At 45.3% G+C, this 17,705-nt stretch overlaps 1 protein-coding gene across 1 annotated transcript in view; it reads left to right on the forward strand.

Annotated features, from left to right (window-relative positions):
- The window catches only part of PKD1L1 (polycystin 1 like 1, transient receptor potential channel interacting), a 2,330,280-nt gene that overhangs the window by 1,169,158 nt on the left and 1,143,417 nt on the right, over positions 1 to 17,705 (forward strand). The window lies entirely within an intron of this gene.

The raw sequence follows: 17,705 nt of genomic DNA on the forward strand, positions 1-17,705 counted from the left end.
GGGCCATGAGGATATGCAAACACATAGTCCGGGGTAAATGTGCACATTATTCAATGTTTGATATATGGACCACTATTTACATTTGTTGATAGTATCACCAAGTTTGTCTCATAGATAAAGGTTTGTAGCTTACATTTTAACCAATGTTAGCGTGCGCTCAAAGATGTTGTATTGGCTTGTTCAGTTAGCTCTCCAAACCATGTCTTGTAAATGGTGTACATCAACCCGAGGCCACTCATTTGTTCAAACTGGTCAAGCTTCATGTAATTGCGCTGAGTAGGTGGCTATGATGGTGCAATTTTCTAAATGCAGCATCTTCTCATAACTCATAGCTACTTTACGGATTAAGATCACTGGGGTACCTAATAAGTTAAATTCAAGTCTCGGGAACTCCACTGACAATGACTTGGGCATACGAAACAAAATCCTAAGGATTTTTGCCTCAAATTTATTTTGCTCGTTGATCAATTTATGTCCCCATACTTCTACTCCTTTCAATATTTGCAGTGTATAGCAGTAGGATGGTCTTGATGGAACAACTTCAATTTCTGCCAATGAATGAACTAATTGTGTGCACAATAGTCAACCATTTCTTCTTGGTGTCTTCCCAAAACCCCTTGCAGTTTAGTTTATCATCCACAATGACTCCCAGATATTTGTAGGTGCTGACACATTACAGAGTCGGTAATCTTCCACTTAATCTGTCATCATTGTGTTTATTCTTACCAGTAAGAGCCATGATCTTTGTTTTAGATACGTTGATGCGGAGTCCATTGCATTCAGCATAAACATATAGAGCCTCTAGCATAATTTTCAGACCCTTTGGTGTATGATCTAATAGTAGATCATCCGCATATACCAGCTAGCTGATTTTTTGCGCTCCCACTTTAACCTGAAGAATATTCAGGTTATCAAACATAGCAGCACAATCTGCAAGATAGAGATTAAATAGGGTTGCCGCGACTATGCAGCCCTGCTTAACGCCTCTGCTTGTCGGGAAGGTATTGGACAGTTTGCCCGGACCATCAAGGCGCACTCTAACGCTGGTACCCTTGTGCAGTAGCATCAACATAGATAAGAGACCACATGGAATATCCCACGCTATAAGTTTAAGCCACAATCTATTCCTCATTAGAGTGTCAAATGCAGAACTGAAGTCAATAAATGCTATATATACACTGATGCCTTTCGTCTATTCCAGGCGTATTGGACTGCAGATGAGAGGAGGAGGAGGAGGAGGAGGAGGAGGAGGTTGTGAGTGGTTTCTGCATTTTCTCTAAAGCTGATTTGATTTGGAGACGTATGCCTTTCTCTGCTATCTATTCATTAAGTTCAACAAGGAGAACTTCAGCAAAGGGTTTGGCCGGTATGTCCAACATAGCCAGCATACGATAGTGGGCTGGGTTACTCCAACAACCTTTCATGTGGACCGTGAGAATATGGCTCTCTGCCCAAGACTTAGGCAGTACTCCACACTCACCTATATGGGTACACAAGAGGTGCAGGACTTCTGCCCACAGCTTGGGGGACAGCTTTATCAAGTTGTTACAAGTCCCATCAGGGCTGGCTGCATGAGAATTTCGCAGCTGCTCATTAATAATGGTGAGATCTGCAACATACACTTTGCATATCCAGGTAACAATAGGCAGGGTCGACAGGAGTAGAAGTCCCCAAAGTAGCCGCAAAATGTGTTGCCCAATCCTCTTCTGGGATGCTATTGATAGGCAGGCTCTTTTTAGTAGATCCCTTGATCATCTTCCATATGCCTGTATTATTTCCATGTTGCGCACAGCTAGCAAGTAGGTGCCATTTTTAATTCTCACATTGCCTCTTGTGTTGTCTTACCCTTCGACTCTAGTTCTTTTTTTCTACTTTGAGAGCCTCAGGTATCTCTAGGCTAGTATACTGGCCAAGTGGAGAGGGAAGTATCTGGGTAATACTGGCACGTAGTCGTTTTTTTTGCGTCATTCATTCTTTTATCGTATTTCTGCCTTTTTTCCTACTCTCACTATTCCAACACTCATCTACATTTTGGTAATTTCTCTGTTTTTGGACTGCATCCTTAATGCTCATTGTAAGCGCAAGAAAGGCCGCAATGATAGCTGTTTTCACTTAGAGGACAGTTAGCAAATTTACTAATAAATATAGGAAACAAACTAACAACTATTTGCTTTGCTTTATCAATATTGGTTTCATTCCATCATATTTGATTATGTTGCTCATTAAGATATATGTCCCAGCTTAAATCGTAGGAATCAACAGAACGTACAGCGGTAGATGGTGGCTCTCATCACGTTCCAAAACGGCCATATCTTTGACCAATTTGAACGCTACTGTGTTGGTAAAAACAATGTCAATAGTAGAGGCACTGTGACCACTCACACGCGTGAATGCCTTATGTGAGTCGCCTGTGCAATCGTCATTCAATTCAATAAAATTATGGGATTGTAGCATTATTGCCCCATCACAGCCCTGTGTAGCATCTGCAGGGCGCTTCACTGGGGCACATGCACACCGGTTAAGCAGGTCATTATCTTCCATTTGCATTAGAGAATTAAAATCCCCCACAATCCACAGCGGTAAATCAGGGTCAAATGAAGTCAAGAGGAGTGCCACTTTTGCTAAGTTTTGTTTAGTGGCTACTGCATTAGGAGGGTCATGTATGTTAATAAGCTGCATGATTTGATGTCCAGTATCTATTTTTACTGCTTAGACCATTTGGGTGAACCCCGTCATATTACAAGTACACCAGTGGTGACGTACTGTCACAATTAGGCCACCCCTGGGGTCCCAATCTGACCCTTAGTCGCAACTATCTGTGCAGTACTCCTGTTATCGATCTCACAGTTGTCAATCATCCATGTTCCCTGTAAGATTGTGAATGTGTCTATGTGCTCAAACAAGCCATCCTCTCCTGAGAGATGTGAAAAACCTCTAGTATTCCTTGAGAAAATTATATCTGGTCAGTGTGTTATTGTAGCAAAGTGTTTTTTTGAAGAATTTCAGTAACCACTGCCATTAGCCATTTCCTGTATCAATTGGAGCTTTGTTAATATGTGGCTCGCTACCAAGAGCTGGCAATTGATTTGATTGGGCCGCACTATGATCATTTGACTATGGCGAGGTGCATGCTTTGGAGGATGCATTTGTGACTTTTCTAGGTTTGCGCATATGAGAGGTAATGGGGTATTTGTGGGGTGCCATCTTCACTAATGAGTAGCCCAATCTTGGACGCTCAAGTGTGGACGGAGCTACAAACCAAATATTAGAGACAGGCGATAAAACAGCAACTAATTGGTCGACTATCTTTGTCGTCAGTGGTAATTACACATAGTGTGATCACAGTATATAAGATATGTAGTACAGCGGCACGAAAAAGGGTCAGATGGTAGGCAGTAGGTAGTACCGTCTGAATTTGGAGCACACTCATTTTGCTGCCAGTTTGCACTTTTTGGCTGCAACTTTTGGCCATAAAGCATTTATTACGATGAGACCTTGTTCTTGGTTGATGTCATCAGTTTGGGTCATGGGATGGAGTATATCAGCGACTACTACATCTATAACAGGTGCAGCCATTGCGATGCAAGAGGTGGGGGGTACGCTTGCATCAAGGAAAAGCTTTGGGATGTCGACAAGTATTTGGTCGACAGCCCCAGCCACTCTTGAAATTCTGGGCTTCTTGTTCTTGAATGAGGGTTTCTTTTTCAGGAAATTGGCAGCTTTCACCGTTACATGGACACGCTTTTCGTTTGATCTTGATCTAGCATGCAGTTCCTAATATCATATCCGAGGGTTACTGGTGCAGTACACCCACATTTATTCGTTGATTCGGGTGAACCGTTCGTTGGTGTTAGATGCTGGGATGCTTTAGCTGATGTGTTATTTAGATTGACGATGTTAAGCATGTCACTATCCTGATTAATGGTGCACACATTTTGTCTTCTTTTGATACGTTTAGCATACATGTATGCTTGAGAAACCCTTTTCTTCTTCAGTGATTTAGAGGGAACTATTTCAGTCTTGGAGCAGCAACAGATTTAGTTTGGGGGCCAACTGTCTCTGCAGTATTCATGCTGGTAGATATTGTACATTGGTTGGGTAAGGTGTTAACTCCCTGTTCAAAAAAGCGCTTCCTACCATGGTTGATCGATTTTGTGCAAGAGTACAGATTGGATATCTAGTTTATTTTCCATTCTGGCGCACCTGTCTATCAACGTGGTGAGCAGGTTCTCAAAGGCATGAAACATAGCGCTAGAGTTCATACTTGGTTAGCTGATTTTACACTTGTCTGTGCGTTCTTATGATAATTCACCTAGCACAGACAATTGCACAGTACCATTTGTGTTCTCGTAGTGTCCCTCATCATCATTATCGACTACATCAACCTTGCTAAACAGAAGTGTCGCGTCACGGGGTGGAGGCGCTGACAGACATAGGAACCATTAAGACTGACCTATTTACTGTAAAGCCTCTTTCGCTAATCTCTTCAATTGTTTCAGTAGTTACAAAAAGCACATCAATTGCTACTTGTCCAAGTGATGTGATTGATCTCTTTTATGACACAATCAGATGCGGTTTATGTGATAAATATTCAGATGCAATTTCTGTAACGGATGGCCAGAGTATAGAAAATCAGTACTAACACCCACATCCACTGAATTTAAAGCGTTTTGTTGCACTACATCGGTTTACCTTAACTAAAGTTTTTAAGTTAATGTCAAAGTAGTAGTTTGTCATTTATATAGCGCCTTTATCCCATTAGTATGGCCTCAACACGCTTGTGGTGGCAACGCCCTAGGTCGACCAAAGTCCAAGGCATGTGAGAATTGTCATAACGATTATAATGCGTGTGCGCATTTAGCCAAGGATAGGGAGTTAGGTGGGCAGGCCAAGCTCCGGTACGCTACTTTGATGAATCTGATGTCATCACTCCTTTGCCAGCGGTAGCTTCTCCCCATGTGTCCAGGGGACGCAGCCGCTACCTGATCCTGACCCTGGTGGCTGTAACATGAGGGAGGACTACATGGTGGAGGCGAGCCTCGGGGAGTGATTGACATCATCGGATGAGGCATGATATTCCCCTTTTCATTTTAGGGATACCCCCTCCATTACACAGGCCTTAACAGCATATTGTACTGATTCCCTTAAACCATCCATAAGACCTACTGTTAACATCTTCCAATACTCAATACACAAGGCACCAAGGACTGACTACAACTCCCTTAAATCTAAGAAGACTGGGACGAGGAGGCTAAATGGAGTGATGCTGATTACCAGACACGCTCTAGTGTTTGTGAGCGTGTGATAGGTGCCAGGACATTTAAAAGCTTTGAGCAGCATGGAGTAAACGAATGCTGCCTGGCGAAGTCTAGCACTCTCGTGTTGACCAAAGGACTGTGAGGACGTCAAGACGACCGTGGAGCTGGAAGGCTCGGGAGGAAGGCAAGAGACAAAGGACTGCAGAGACTGGTTTGCTGTACAGTGGATGCAAGCAGGAAGGAAGAAGTAACTTCGTAGCAGCCACAGGAACCTGGAAGCAGCCTCAATGCTATCTGAATACGGTGCAAGAGCCTAGAAGAATACAGGAGCCACGAAGGACTTGGAAGCTCTACGGTGAAGCCGGGGAACCCGCGAGGTTGAGGCTGGACACCGAAGTGTGGCCTCCTGTCTACTGCGATGGAACCAGAGGATGCCACAAGACACTGGTGAGTCCTATAGAGTGAGAATGGGACACTGGGGCGCTTCAGCAATGCTGCCAAAGAAACACAAATGTGTATGAAGTGAATGAGAAGAAATATGAAACCGTGTTATCCAAAAAGGGTTTACTGAATAAATGCGACAGAAAAACAAGTTCACAATTGTTTAAAGCAAATCAGATGAATGCAACAGAAATGCAAGTTTGCAGTTGTATAAAGCAAATGCAATGAAAAGCCTGGAAGGAGAGTGAACCAGGCAAAGGCAAGTTTGCAATTGTATGAAGTAAAACAGAGGAATAGCCCTGGCAGGAAAGTACACCAGGCCAATGTCAAGTTTGCAAGTGTGGAAAACAGATCACATAAAGAATTCCTGGCAGGAGAACACACCAAGCAAACATCAAGGCTGAAAGTAAGGTTAAACATAGTGGAAAAGAACCTATCGGGGTAGTACACCAGGTATCCTGCAAAGTTTGAACTTACATCAAAGTTGGTTTTTGTATGCAAATATGTTGTTGAACAAATAGCCCTAAGGAAGAATCATGTTCTTTGGAACTTGAAGTGTCATGAAGAGAAATCTGTGGAAAGGAGCTGTCCCCTGGAGCTGTGACTTGATCATTGGGAGCTGTTATGTTGGAGTTATACATTTCATTTGAACTTGAACATTTGGGCATTTACTAGGCCAACGACATTACCCTTGACATATTAGAGTTGTTTTATAGAATGTGAGGGCAAGGATAGGATTTCAGACAGAAAGGTTGCTTTGGACATCTTGACACTGGACAGACCTTTAGCTTTAGTTGAGGTAGGGACATATCTCCTAGAGTAGGGATAGTGAGGCCTTTTCCAACCCAGTTTTATTTTGAATAAAGGTTTATAGCCAAAACCTTGAGCTTACAGTGTCCGCATCTCATTCCTAGCTCCTCACACTACCCATGAAGGTCACGCATGTGGATGGGTTCTGTGGTGACTGGAGAGTGTTCGAGTACAAGAGCCGAATTACGTGTCCAGCTAGATCACATTTTTTGTCGTAGCACGTGGCAGCCTTCTGATGCATGTGGGTGGGTCGCCATGCATGCGGCAGATGTCTACCGAAGTGGTGCATGCATACGTATTTTGAGACTCAGATGGCTTTTTGTCTTTGATGTAGCTGTGTGATCAGATAGTCTGTATAATAGACAGACTACCATCATAAAGTCTTCTAAGCGCAATTCAAGGCTGCTAGCATATATCTTCTATGTGCAATTCATTGGCTTTCCACATAACTCTTCTGCATGCAATAGACAGGCTAACATCATGAATCTTCTAGGTGCATTAGACAAGATATCCTAATACACCTACTAAGCGCAAAATACAGGCTATCCTATATCATCTCCAAGAGCCATAGACAGGCTATCCTAATACATATTCTAAGTGCAATAGACCAGCTACCCTCATAAATCTTCTAGGTGCAATAGATAGACAATCCTAGTACTTCTAAGTGCATTAGAGAGGCTACTGTGAGAAACCTGAAGGTGTCTCACCCACTAGCCCCGGGGATTTGTCGTCCAAGTGGCCAGAACACAGCCATTGCTATTGGATCCAGTCCAGTGCGGCAGGATCACCTGGATGTGGGGTCTTTGGGGAGTGGAAGTGGCACACCGAAGGGCAAGGCACGGTATCCCCATCTTGCCCAGTTTGATATTTAGAAACTCTACCCACCGCACCCTTTTCCCAACTCAGACACTTTCTCACACTGTGAAAGACAATGGACTAACACCAGAGCTGTTTACCTGACATGTCCCAACAAAAAGGGTCAGGCAGAGTCAGGCAATTGACAATAACTACACACACCTGACTGCCTTTTCCCTTCCCCCTAGGGATAAAAGGCAGAGCATGAAAGCACACTCTGAGCAAAGCCGAAACCCACGAGGAAGCAGCTATTCCAGGACGGCAGTTCAAATGGAGGAGAAAGGCAGCAAGACCTGAAAGGACGTCAAGGAGGGAGTTAGCTTTGCCCTTTTCAATCCCGACCTGCGAAGCCTCCGAAAAATAAGACATAAAACCGGGAGTTGCCACTGGCGAATGGTTTGACAGATGTCAGTGGTACATAGAAACCTCCCGCACTGATAGCCAGGGTAGGGAGACGCGGTTGCCATCGTGGTACATTCCTTGACTCCACAGGCACAAGAAACGCTAACAAGTTCAGCACAGCCGGTGAAATAGGTGTTTTTGCCCAGCTAAAGGGAACACTGTGCGAACGATTTTTGTGAAGCCTGCCCTTGCCGAACGAGCGAGATGAGATCGCCTTTTCGGAAGTCTCTGTTCAAACTGAAGTGCTTTGGAAGGTTGACGCTGAAAGAATGATTGGAGCTCGACTGAGGGGGATCCAAGGGCGAAGGGTTATCACCTGGTGGGAAGGTTAACAGAAGGAACTTTTGTTATTTTTGGCATATGAGGCCCTCTGAAGCAAAAGACTTTGCATGAGAAGAGACTTGGGCACAGAAGGCCCCGATATAGAGAAAAGAAACTTTGAGCTTGTGCCGGAGAAGCACAGGAGAGTGCTGTGCTCGATTGTCCCGCCTTGTCCCGTGCTTCAAACATGGGGAAGGGAGACCCCAGCCATACCACCCTGACTTATCATTTTGTGAACACTACTTTATCCCACAATATTTTGTAGCACAGCGGTCAGGATTGGCAATCGTTTTTTTTTAGTATAGGGCCTTGTATCTGGCGAGACTCCACTAGGACTGTGTTATCATTATTTGATTGTCATAGTTTGCTCCAATCTTAGATTTAGGTTTGGATTAGGCATTTATCTCACCCATTTTTACAGTTCAATAAACACCCTTGAACTTTGATCACTTGTGTCTGTCTTACTTTGATACCATGCCTTCCTTACACTACCCTCAGAACTCTTCTAGAGTGAAATACCAAGGCTACCCGCATATATCTTCTAAGCGTAATAGACAGGCTATCCCTATAAATCTTTTAGTGTAATAGACAGGCTTTCCTTATACGTGCAACACATTGCCCACCCCCAAATTCCATCCAAGTGTAACACATTGCTTACCCCCAAAATGTAATTCAAGTGCATACACTATCTGCCCTCAAAGTGCCTCCCTGTATGAGACACTGGCCACCCCCATAACCGCTCAGAGCCTAATACCATGGCCGCTTTTGCAGTTGTTCTAGTGTCACATCATAGCTAAACCCCAAAGTAGTTCCAAATGCCATTCACAGCCTACCCCCAGGATCATTCGGAGTTAAGCACATTGTCTAACAAGAGAGTCCAACAGTGTAGGTCAGCATCAGGTTAGGCGCAAGAAATAGTAATCACGTACCACCTTACCCAGGGTGTAGCTGTAGGGTGTTCGGTCCGGCATTCATGGGTGAACAGAGGCAAACGGGGGGATGGGAGCTGCCTAAGAGAGCTGCCCTTTGCCTCTGGACTTTAGCAGGCTGCCTGGACAAGACTGCCCTGGGGATGTGTGGGGGGTCAGGTGTTTCCGGCCACCTGATTCAGTGCAGGCCTATCCACACTGGTCTGAATGAGCGGAGGGAGTGAGGGGAGGCGGGACAGAGGAGGCATGGGGGAAATAAATAATACATTGAACTAGAGGGGAGCAGGTGGGAAATTAAATAAATAAAATGGTCTGAGCACGAGGGAGGAAAATAAATAATGTAAAACTGGATTGGAGCAGGTGGTAAATAAAATAAAACAGGCTAGAAGGGAGCAGGCAAGGGGAGAAACCTGGGGGAACAGAAAGGAGAGGGGTGGAAGGGGCACTGACATGCAGGTGTCTGCACTCGGCCTAAGTGGCACAAAGGTTTTGTTATACCATAGTTTATTCAAAGCCACTAGCCATGGCCTTCGGCTGTACCCTCTGGCCATGTTCCACCAATAGGTTTCGTAGGGGCCCGCTAGCCATTGTCAATTGCTACGTGCCTACTTTCCCTATTACACCAATTGGTTTCACTTTGCAGGGACTCAGCTGCTCAGGAAATGCTGGTACCTGCACGGAAGAGGCAAACGGATACGCTGGTTACCCGAGAGGTGCTAGAGGTCCAGGGAAGCACAAGGGTGAAAGCAGAAGCTAGAATTAGAGGATCTGGGACCCTGAGAAGAGATTGCAAGTCTGAGACCTGCACCCATATGGAAGTCAAAGTATAAGACTGTCTGGGACCCAGATAATAACCAAGATTGGGGAAGAGGAATCCTATGTTTGGCAGGAGGGTGAACCAAGCAGATACGATAATGAATTAAGAGTGTGGGACCCGTACCCATATGAGAAGCCGAGAATAAGAGGGTCTGGGAACCTGATTGTAAATGAAGCAAACAAGGAAGCGTTAGATGCTTGGCAGGGAGGTAAACCAAGTGTATACAACCCTACATTGCCAGTGTGGGACCCGCACCCATATGAGTGACAAAAGTTTAAAGTAACAAAGAATAAGAGGGTCTGAGACCCTGTGACAGAAAGGAGACAATCCATGAGAGGACAGTTGCTTGGCAGGAGAGTAAACAAAGCCGTTCAGAATATTGCGAGTCTGGGACCCACACCCACATGAGATCTTGAGAATACCATGGTCAATAAATCTGGAACTGAAAAGGACTAATTAGAAGGAATCCTAAGCTTGGTAGGGAAGTGTGGCAAGTTGGTGGTATAAAGAACTGTGAATCTGAGAAGCATATCCTTGCCAGTTGCCAGTGACATGTACCTAAAAGGATACAGGGCTCAGGAGCACAAAAGGAAAGAAAGTAGAATAAGAGGTTGTTTAGGGGTAAGGAGCACACAACCCTTCCCTTGGAGTCTTATATTTGTGGCCATTGTTTATTTCATCAGTTTTGATTACCTGAGAGACTTGGAACTTTTCAGTTGGTTGGAACTACCATGAACACTTCAGAAGAGATCATGCTTGCACAGTTGATTTTGGTTGTTAGTGTTAGGGACAGAGGTAGACTTTTTAGTTTTGGACATCCTGACAATTTCACTAGTTTTCTTGAGGCAGGGAAACCCCTCTCAGCTTTAGGGACAGAGAGGCCTTTTGCAACCCTTTCTTGATCAATAAAAGATTTTACCCAAAAATATGGCACCACTGTGTCCGAGCCTTAATACTGCACCCTTACACTACCCATAACCGCGTTATCTGAAAATGCTTTAAAACATTGCAAACTCTTCCCTACCCTCACAGGCAATCACCACCCCCAAATTCCCAGTTTCACATGGTGTCCTCTTTCCCCCTCCTCAGCTCTAGTGTGATGCTTTTTCCTCCTCCGAGTGGCATTTTTGCACTTTTCGTTTTTGGCTAACCCAGGTTATAACCGTGATTATCTCTCGCATTGAGAAAACAAAGGCAGCTTTTTCATTTCCGAAAAGGTTTGCTGATGCATTGTGGGACACATATATAGCTATCATTTTGGAAGAAAAGGAGCATCCCCTCCCTCAGCAAATATTTGACCAACTACTGGATGGAATAACTCCTGACCCCGCCCCGGAAATCATGTCAATGCTTCATGCCCAGAATGTTTCGTACCTGGTCCAATTCCCTCCAATGGTTTTTGCTGTGCGCTGCACAGAAATATGGACTTTTTATCTATGGGAAAATGAATGGGAGTTGGCCGAAAACAATGTTTTTTTTTTTGTTGCTTTATTAACTTTTTTCATTTTTTAACTAATCTTTCACAAAATGTTCACTTGGGGGGACTAGGGCTTTGGGGGTTTGGTGGGATAGACATGCGTGACAAAAATGTTTGCAAAATATTAACCAAATCTGTCATGCAAGTCAAAAGTTATTAGCAAGTACATATTTGGGTTTGCTATGGAACTTTATACTCAACAGGACTGTCACTATATATATATATATATATATATATATATATATATATATAATATTACACAGCCTGCGGTAGCGGGCGTGTAGTGATGTTTAAGTTGCTAAACTCATAGGAAGACCACTTTTCGGCGGTTTATAACTTCGCTCCCCCTGGAGGAATCATCACCAATCATTGCAGAAAAAGTATATGGCCGGCTCTGAATTTTTTCGTCAAGTTGAGTGAGTTTTCTTGCAGGGGGGCAAAGTTATAGTGGGGGTCCCACTTTTCTTTTTTCCCATAGACTGAATGGGGAAAAACGTTGCCCACCGCTACAGGACAAACTGCTGGACGTATTTTCACCAAATGTGCGACAGAAGCGGGGGCTTGGGTCAGAAAGCGTGTTTTTGTGTGTTTGGTGGAAATCCAACCAGTACTTTTGTTGGAAAGAACTGAAATGCATGTCCCATAATATTTGTGCTATCTGGGTCCGCTGCGCTGACCCATTTCCCTGATCGCTCCACGGACCAACGTCTCATTGTCCTGCGGTACACCATGCTGTCGGAGAACTTTTGACACGGCCGGTGGTTGGCTGGAGGGAAGCGTGCTGTGCGGCAACATTTTTTGGGAAACCCCGCCATGGTGTATCAGAGGATAGTGCAGCGGAAGGGTCTGGAAAATGTAAATGTATCTACCTTGATGCCACCTTATCCTTTTCCAAACAAACTAATGCAGAAGCATCATCAGCCGCCTACACCTGCAAATTGATCACCGCATGTAGGCTGTTCATCTCCACACCCAACTGCATTAGTCTTGTCCAAAGTAGAGTATTGTAATGCCCTCTATCTAGGCACTAGCCACAAAAATATCAACAAACTACAAGTAATTCAAAATAATGCCATCAGGGCAGCTCTCAACATCCCTAAAAAGTCGCACATTTCTGAGACTAGACGTAATCTGCACTGGCTCCCAGTAGAGCATAGAATATCCCTCAAAACCTTGGCCCTTACACACAAAGCCAGGGCCAACCCTGCACCAGCCTACCTCACCAACCAACTTACCCCACATACATCATCAAGACCACTCAGAGCAGCTCAAGCAAACACCATGTCCATACCGAGATTCAAACTCCATAACTCGGGCGGAGCTAGTTTCTCTGTACAAGCATCGAAATTATGGAACACACTCCCCGCTCTCCTTAGGTTAGAACCATCCTTTAACCTATTCAAATGCAACACGAAGCGTTGGCTTCACGACATGGACACAATGACAGCCTAAACTTCCCAGATCCTTGACTTACTGACTGCCTACTGTACCTATTGTAAATAATGTATTCTATGTTATACTATATTTTATCTGCAGCCCCCATTGCATACATGAACATTGCAACATGTATGTATGTATGTATCTGTAACACTAAATGTCTGTATTTATCTGTAACCATTGTAACCTTTGCCTACCGCATTCAAATTTAACTGTAACCAGATCTAAATGTACGCGCCCGTATGCCCCCGGGCCTGGATGCGCTTTATAAATAAAACAAATACAAAATACAAATACTGTACGTCGTGTGTTGGCGGCAAGAATGGAGGGAACGGGTGGGGGAGTGAGAAGTGGTTCATGCGACATATGTACATAGGTGGAAGAAGACGGAGGAGTGCCTGCAGTATTCGTGCGTATTGCGCCAATTTGCAGGTACCTAGACAGGCAAGTACTTTGTGTGGTGATTGGAGGCAGCTGCCGTAATGGCCCGATAGCTTCTGCCTTGACCTGTTTGTGGCGACCTCTTTGAGTGGTGGCATGTGAATTTCAGAAGGGGAGTGAATTGCACATGACATAGGCTGGGTGGGATCGCGGGTGGCTGTGCTCTGCGGATGGAATGCGGTAGTTGGGCACATAGTGTCATGCATGGGTGAATGAAGTAGCGGTGGGTCTATGGAAGGGTTAGAATATTGGGTGCATGGCCCAAGGCCATGCACTCAAGAGTGTAGGGCTTCAGCATACCCACCGCAGCATTGCATGTCTGACTCTGCATCCGGTAGAGGGTGGTGCTTGCATAGTGTGATGTGTGCAGATTGGTTGGAGTAGGGCCAGTGTTGCGAACAGAATGTGGGTAGGTTGGCAGTGACGCAATACTTTGTGAATGGAAGTGGGTACGCCCATAGTATGTGAATGAAAGTGCACAGGGGTGCAGAAGAGTGTTTTCTTTCTACATTATGGCGACTGTTGCAATTTGTTGCTGCATAGCTCCATGGCAGTGCGCGGGTTGGGTAGGAGTGCTGGTAGCAGTGGTGTGTATGTGGATTGTCGTAGTTGGTATGGTGACATGCAGCGTGGTATTATGTTGCGGTGGGTATGGTCAAGGCCTAGACTGTTGGGTTCATGGCCGAAGGCCGTAGGCCTTGCACTCAAGAGCCTAGGACTTGCGGACACCCACGGCAGTAATGCATTTTTGACTTTGCATCAGTTAGAGGGTGATGACCTATAAGGAATGGTTGTGGAGCACATTTCAGACACCATAGAGCAGCATAAGTGAACTGCCATGCGTGTATGTTTGGTTTCGCAGGTGAGGTCACTGTTACAACATGGTAAATATTTTGATCTGTGGTTGGAGATGGTGCAGTGAAAAGTCATGCAGTGTGGGCACTGGGTGCAGTGTTTGCATACTGTCAGTATGGAAGAGGGTATGGTTGAAGTGCAGCTTATATGTGCTTGGTTACTATGCTGTGTGCAGATTTGTTGAAGTAGGCCCAATGTTGTGAAAATGTTGTGTTTAGGTTGGCAGTGACACAATAGAGGCGGTGGTATGTTTGTGGATTCTGCTAATTACGACCTGTTTTCATGAATGGGTGTTTTATGGTGTGGGGGAGTTGGGGTGAAGTGCCGCTACCTACGTATGTTACATATGAGCAGAATGTTAGCTGCCCACATGGGCGCATGCATGGATTCATAGTGTTGTGCTTGGTGTGGGTTAGGGTGGACTGTTGTGTGCATGGCCAAAGTTGTGCTGGGTGCACCTCAGGATATTTGTGGATGCTGAAATAGTGCATCCTTAAGCAGACGTTTCTGGTGGAGGGGCTTTGGAAGCAAAGGCACCACGCAATGAGAGTGTTTAACAGTAAATATGGAATGGTTTACAGAAATGATAGTGTGCAATGGAGAGGTTTAGTATGTGATTGGTGCATGCGTGTTTTGAAAATTTCACAGCAGCCAACGAGGGAGTGTTGGAAAAATGCCAGTGCAAAGGGAAGAAGTATTGTCTGCTTTACTGGGGTGTGGCCCTCGCTGTAGGCGGGAAAACCACGTGCCACTTGCTGCCCTTCTTAGCATGGAACCTTCGCAAATGGAACTGTGGGGATTCTCCAATGAGGTGTCAATGGTGTGGTTCACAGGAAGGGGCGGTGACGTATTTACCCAAACTTCGATGCACTGAGGTTGGCAGAGATGGATAGAGCCGATAGTGGGTGATACCTTTGTGCACGATCTGCACAGGTATGCCGTGGAAAGAGGCTTTGATACTGACTTTCAATTGGAAGGAGTGAAGGCTCTTTGGACACAGTGTATGAGTGGGGTTTCGGGTGGATTTCCTTTGCACATGTGTGGCCTCTGTCAATACTGTTGATGTGGTGGTCATGCATTTTGGAGCACTACATTTGGGGTACATGTCGTGCTCGCGTTTGCTCGCGCACCTAAAGAAGTTGACGACAGCAGTGATGCAGATGTTTGCCACTGCCAAGTTGATTTTCTCATCGATAACACAAAGAGGAGCATGGGACTATGCCGGTGTAATTTGTCCATAGCCAGAGGTCAGGAGATGTTGGATAAACAGAAGCATGTGTGACTGTATGTGCAGTGCTGGGATGTTCTGCACCGACTATGAAAGCATTAATAACCAGCAAGATTTCCAGTGGTTCCAAGGAAATTGTATTTTTTTGACCTCCATTGGCAACAGTGTTTTGTTTGCCATTCTGCACGAAGCGTTGCAGAGAATACTGTAGAAATGTAAGAGAAGCGTTCATCTTCAGTCGAGAGAAATGTCAGGAGGAGAAGAAAACAGTCAGCACGTACATAACAAAAACAAAACAAAAACACGACAAACCCCCCCCCCCGACCCCAAAGAAATAAGCGTTTTTAGAGAGAGTACTAAAGACACAATCTCCTACCCTCTTTTACATTTCCCCCCTTCCCCTCCTAGCATGGTAACTCTGTGGATTCCGCGGTACTATGAGGTACTATGAGGATTAGAGGTGCCACATCCAGTCCTTTTCAGGATGGTAGGTATGGCATTGGCACTGTGGAGGCTAAGCCATTGTGCAATGTGGTTGCTGGTTGTGGTGTGTACACAAACACTGTGGCAGAAGGTCTGTTTGTACAGAGAAATTTAGGAGGTTATGATGAAAGTGTGCAAGGTAAGGGGCAGGTCTCCTGTTTGTATGCATGCACTGCACGCACTTGCTTAACGTTGCTAACCTACATTCTGTGCTGCTTTTGTGGGATCACTTTTCTGACATTTCTAGTACATGCATTACAGTGGAAAGACAATTTTCTGAGGTCTCCAAGGTATGTGGCAGGCATCCTGTTATGAATGCAGTGTGTGTGTAACATATGATATGAGATGGTATTCTGTGGCATTTGTACGGCGCCTACAAACAAGTGTGTGAAGGCGCGACGAGGAAAGGGAGGCGGAACAGAGGCCACACAGAGACATTGGTCTCACTAGGCCAGGTGACACTGAGAGTGCACAAGTGAATGGGAAGGGGGAGGGCATGTGGAGTACATGGGAACAACAAAAAATAGCAATATGTGCAACTACGGCCGATTCTGGCAAGTAGGAAGGACACTGTAGACGTCAAGTGTTGGCTGGACTGTTAAGGTTGCAGAAAACGGTCCCCAAGTGCGGGGGTTGGCAGAAAGCCAATGCAGAGGTGCAACTGTCAGGAGGGAGGTGGCCTGGGGCACAGATTACAGGGTGGGTAGGAAACCAGTGCACAATCATTTTAGGCAGGAAGTGAGCAGGGGGGAGGAGGGGAAAAAGAAGCAGCACATGGAAAGGTTTCAAGGTGCTTCCAGACCCTAAAATGGTTCCCCTCAAGTTCCAGGGAGGCAGGGAGCCTGTTCCAGAGGGAGGCCCCAGCAGAAGAAAGACATCTACTACCAACTGGTTGCGTGCAAAAGCAACTGACCCTGAGGGAGTTGGAGGCGGATGAGGGAAGAGCTGGAGCAAGCAGATATTTAGGAAGTGAGAGTGCAATGTATTGCGGTCCCAGGTACCAGAAGGCCTTCTGCATAATGCACAGGGCTTTCATTTTATTCTTCGCAGCTACTGGGAGCTAATGCAGACATTTTAGTCCAGCAGAGATACGATCCCTGGCGTTCAGGCCAACGGCAAGTTGCACAGTCCTCTTATGGATGAGTTGCTGAGGGCGCAGAGTGGAAGATGGCAGATTTAAAAAGAGGCTGTGGCAATAGTGCAGCGTACAATGAACCACAGCCGTGCCCACACTGACCTTTTGGGCACTGACTTTAGTTTGGTAAGATACGTTCAGTAATGGCTTTGGTGCCAGCTTTGTATGATTTATGTAGGAGGTGGGTTAGTGGGGAACACATTTCGTAGCATTGTTGGAAGGAAAGAAGAGAGTTCCTGTTTCACTAATACACTGTATGATATGGGTAAATGAAAACGGTGCAAGAAAATACCATTAAATTGCCACTTCATGGTAGGAGATGGGAGGAAAACCAGTATGGTTTTCAAACACGTAATGGATGCTTAGAGGCACATATCATGCGCAGAGGCACTTATAACAGAGTTGTAAACATACTGCCAAAACAATGTTCAGACCTTTCTTTTGTGGTGTTGGGTGCTCATGTGGATGAATGTGCATGCACAAATTGTGCAATGTTTGACTGACCTTTCCACTGGACGTTCTTTCCAATAACAGCACACTTGCAGGATGATTTTGTAACAGTGCATATGACGTCTTATGGAGAACTGACAGTGTTAGATGCTGACGTCTTGGATGGCATTGGTGGATGCATATGTGACTACTTAACAATACCCAATAAGGGCGTGGTAGGAAGAGGATAGTGGAAAGGGAAGGAGTGTTCGTGCTTTACTGGGGCGCGTCCCTCACAATAGTTTGGGAAGGGCACATGCCACATTCTGTGCTTCTCACCATGCTGGCCAATGGAAATGGCACTGTGGGGATTATCCAATCAGGTAC

Source organism: Ambystoma mexicanum, chromosome 5p (genome assembly GCF_040938575.1).
Source record: "Ambystoma mexicanum isolate Mex_15411 chromosome 5p, UKY_AmexF1_1, whole genome shotgun sequence".
Taxonomy (NCBI): domain Eukaryota; kingdom Metazoa; phylum Chordata; class Amphibia; order Caudata; family Ambystomatidae; genus Ambystoma; species Ambystoma mexicanum.